The sequence below is a fragment of the Montipora foliosa genome, chromosome 4, assembly GCF_036669935.1.
Source record: "Montipora foliosa isolate CH-2021 chromosome 4, ASM3666993v2, whole genome shotgun sequence".
Lineage (NCBI taxonomy): Eukaryota > Metazoa > Cnidaria > Anthozoa > Scleractinia > Acroporidae > Montipora > Montipora foliosa.
Window position 1 is genome coordinate 642,127 of NC_090872.1, and position 5,000 is coordinate 647,126.

Consider the following 5,000-nt stretch of genomic DNA (forward strand, 5'->3'; position numbering starts at 1 on the left):
TATGGAAACAGATTTATAAAGGGCTGAGTATTTCACTGTATTTGTACTTTTATGCGTTTCGTCAACAAAATCAGAGTTAACTACGGATTTAGACGAGACAACAAAGGATGAATGCAAGGTGCATTTATAAACAGGGAGGACATTTATAAACTTGCTGAACAGCTGTAGTTACTGTGATGAGATAACCACTTGCAATGGTCTAGTTGTAGGTTTGGTACCATCTTGCCAATATGGCTGGTTTCACTCGGTGTTAATTTATGTTTGTCTACAGCTAGCTATGGTGTTGATTGTTTGGGTCGTTACTCCAACGAAAACAGGCAAACAAATCGAAAACATATGTAAAGAACATGTCCCTAATGTGATACTTGAATTATCTACAAAAATCCACTGAAGTATGTAGGGAAAACTTTGAAAATTAGTCTCACGTCCCGCTTTTTCTAGGACGCCTGCGAATCGCTGTCAACAACGGCGTCGACTTTGGTGCGACGCCCGTAAGTGCAAAGATAAGCATGCACAGCAAGCCTGTCGCACAGTGCAATGGCGTCGTCGTGCGAAAGTTGTCAATTCATAAGCTCCCTATTGTTTCGCGTCTGTGACACGCTAAAAAATCTGGATTAACTAACCAGCTATATAATAAGTAACAGGACTACATGCTTTTCTAATTTGCAAATAATTGAATTCAAAAAATTCCTCTGACAGCCAAATTGGACGAGGCCGTAATTTTGGCTGTCCTAGGAATTTTTTTCATCCAATTATTTCCAAACTGGACAGCATGTAGTCCTTTTTGATTACATATACAAATTGTTGAAATAGCCGTCGCTACGTTGTTGATCAGTCCGGTATTGTGAAGAATAGCCTTGCGTGCATTAAATGACAAGACCACTCACAAATTTTTAATGGCAGTAGCTAGAAATCCTGTGTCTAAAGATACACTGCCTCAAATAGTGTAAGAATATGTTATTGCTTTATTTCTTGTTACCTGGATCGGAGGCAGCGGGACACTGTACTGATCTTCATACAACGAATCATCCCAAGGTTCGGTAGATGTAGGTTGTCTCTCTTTTTCCCCTGCGATCTTCAAGATAAGTCGTGAACACATTCAAATTAGTTCTTTTTCTTTTGTCTTTAGCAGGCAAACATATGTGCCCTCGGTTATTCAAAGATGGCGGCTTACGTTTAATCCTGGGCGATCCACACCGGTAGACTTGGGCTCGATTTTGTGAGCCAATCGACGGACACTCATTTACCACACCCCTGACCCGCCTTGGGTCTCGCCTTGGGTCCCGCCTCCTTTGACTCGGCCCAGGTCATCGAATTGTGGGTTTATGCATTATGCATAAAGACCCCTAAGTCAGAGGCAGATCTTTTCAGGACGAGAACACACGTGACAGTCTGGCTTGTAGACTGGGTACTAGTAATTGCGAGTCATTGTTTTTCAAGTGTCGGCCATTTTGCTTCTAGCGTTCGTCGTTTGTATATAAATCTGCGGTCGTTTCCCCTGTTTTGGGAAAAAATTGAAGAGATTTCCGTCACAAATTAGTTGTAATTGTTCAAGGTAAGTTATTTCTGTTTCAAAATTGATCTTTCGTGCTGTTTCTGATTGGTTTTCTTTCTTTCTTTCTTTCATTTCGAAAATTAACTACACTTTCCTGGCTTGTTTGTTCTTTGTTATTTCATCCAGGTGACGTCGCTGAGTGGAGTTTCCTCGGCGATATCGATACGAGAGTTGTTTACTCACGCAAGCCAACATATCTAGACTCGGTTTGTGTTTAGTGCGGATTGCACTGAAGCTAAGACGCTTTCGCAAGCCCACATTCATTGCCTTGAAAGCCGGTGTGCGTTGCACCACATACCTCACAAGTATCTCACAAGCTATCACAAACCAGTATTTATCGGCTTTTAATGTCGATGTGGGTTACACCCCAAACTGAAAGAGTTATTGTACTCTAAAAAATAATTGCATTGAATAAGAGTTTTGCACTCTCAAAGAATAGTATATTTCGTACTCTTACTGCTGTCTGCTACTAGCCGCCAGCATGGGAACAACGATCGAACAGTACCGGTCAACAGCGGTCAAGGATCGGCTGTCACAACAATTTTGTGAAAGCCAAGGATGCATTTTCACGAGTGCGAGGGCGATTTTGGAATACGATGCTTATGATGTTTCGCTTAAATGTGTTTTACTTGCCAACATTAAAACAAGTTGTTGGACATTACAAGTCGTGTAAGGAGGTGATGTTTTGGTTTACACAAATGATGTGCTACAATGTTTACATCCCATTGCTTACAAGGCAAGCAAATGATGTGGAGGAAAATCCAGGTTCTACAATATTTGATATCATTGATCCAACAACCTTTGTGTCCGCTGACTCTAGTCAAGGAAATGAAGCAATCTTTGGTGTGAATGCTGGTAAGCAATGTGTAGCAATGGGATCTGCCCCCCCCCCCCCCCCCCCCCCCACCCCCTATGGAAGGCATTTTTTGAAACGTCAAGAAGGACCCTGTCGGAATCTGGATTTTCTGCTCTAGTTTAGGGGGTCGGAATCGGGAGTCTTTTTTCTATGCAAAAACGGGCCTGTCGGAATCAAGCTTCAGAGTAAAAGGGGCCTGTCGGAATCTAACTTCAGAGGTGAAAGGGACCTGTCGGAATCTCATTTCAGAGCAAAAGGGACCTGTCGGAAAAATGCCTTCCATAGGGGGATGCGGATAAAAAATGGAATGTCCCAATGTCACTTACTGCTATTATATACCATCAAATACAAGATAATTCTACTTTGAACAATTCTACTTTGATAACTCTACTTTGAACAATATTTTGGTTATTGGAAATAATCTATACAGTTCTGTAAGATGTTCTGAGCGAACAAATGAATATTTGCTGTTAGCTGGTGTTCCAGACATGGTTTCAATATTTGTTCATGACATCAAACATTGGTCCATATATGTCTCTTAGAAATTCACTTCTAGAAGTATTTTCAAACTCTTAACTGAATTACAATAATTGTTGTTTGTTAACTACTGGCATTAATACACTATATTGTAATGAATACACTTTAACAAATATTGAAACCATGTCTGGAACACCAGTTAACAGTAAATAGTCATTTGTTCGCTCAGAACATCTTACAGAACTGTATAGATTATTTCCAATAACCAAAATATTGTTCAAAGTAGAGTTATCAAAGTAGAATTTTTCAAAGTAGAATTATCTTGTATTTGATGGTATATAATAGCAGTAAGTGACATTGCTACACATTGCTTACCAGCATTCACAGCAAAGATTGCTTCATTTCCTTGGCTAGAGTCAGTGGACACAGATTTTCCCCAACATCATCACCTGTATTTTTAGGTATTGCGAATGCTGTGTGTACCATCAATGTTTATTACTGCTACTCCAGTAGATGCTGCTAGTAACACTGTTGGATTCTCAGGATTCATTGGAGCATGTCTATAGATTTTTACTACAGTGTGGTAAATTGTTTTGATCAAATGGCTTTTCCCAGCACTACCTGACCTCCAGTTATAAATAAATAAACTGGTTCAACATTTTGTGACTTCAGGCTGTTGAGGTTTTCATTTATTTCTAGTCCATGAAAGCACCCTGTTGAAAGCTTTGCATTGCATTTTTAATTATTTAATGATCTAACTGATTCACGTAATTGGTCATCAGATATTCCTCTTGGCTGTTTATACATTGTTATTTCTGATGGACTGTGATTTCCAGTAGTTTGGGAATTTGCACCAAGCTCTGAGGGTACTTGTTTATTGAACATCTACTGATGATTCATCTTAGAATTGTAGTTGAATTTCAGCATTCTCTTGATCATTTATAAGATCGTATTAATAAATGACAGAGTCATGCTTGTTTTTTAGCCATTCTAGTGCTTCTGTTACTAGTAAATAGCTGATAGAGATGCTGTAGTGTGCACCAAAAGTTGTCTAAAGTGTGCAAATTGCAATAAGAGAAAGATTAGCGGCAAGTCATCGATGTAAAATTCTAAACAGGGCATGAAATTTGAAGCATACTAAAGAAACCCATTTCACTGCTGCATTGTGGCAAATTTTCAACCAATCACGCATGGACGCATGGTGGGCTGAATTGGAGTTAAACTAAGCATAAGACCCCAAGTACGCATTGCGGACCTATTTTTTTACAACGGCATTATTTTGCCATTCGCGCGCTCGGAATTGACGCTGAATATTTCTTTCATAGAATTAAAGTCAAAGATTGATCAAACAATATGAAAAAGGCTAAGGTATACAATATTTCTACTGGCCAATTACAGTCTTCATCAGGTTTATTAGGAAAAAAACATGAATATACAGAATATAAACTACTGTAAAATAATAAAGGCAAGTTACATGGTAGGGATTACATAATGACTATAGTTCGTCACGTTTTTTAATTCCCAGCTGAGGCTCGATGAGTTTGCCTTTATGAATGACGGGCGCTTCACGTGCTTTCCTAAGACAATCGCGTTCATGTCTAAGTGTTTCAATTGTGATAAGTAACATATGGGAAACAGAGTGACCATTTCTGAGAAAGTGTTCTGAAACTGAGGTTTGGAGGTAAACCGTGGTCAATTTTGGGGCATGTGGTGCATTTACTGCTGCTACAGCGAAAAGAACCAGGAGTGGCCCGGGCATTGTTATAATTATCAGTCTCTGGTAATTATGCTCCAACAAAAATATCGCTTACATTGTTAAGATGGTGATAAGCTACTATTGGAGGGCAAAAACATTTCTACATAGTTCATGAAGAGTAGAGAACATGGGAATGTTTGTGAATAATTTACACGACAATGGGCAATGTAGGGTTATGATCATCATCATTATTATCATTTTATCGTAATGAGATCGGGAGCTCCATTTTAAGGCTTAGCTAAATATATATATTACCTTACATGTTATCACATCTTTATTTTTCACAGCTGCCTTTCCCAAACACTGTTTGTCCTAGGCTTCTGCGTTAATTTTACAGCCATAACCTGCACGAGTGA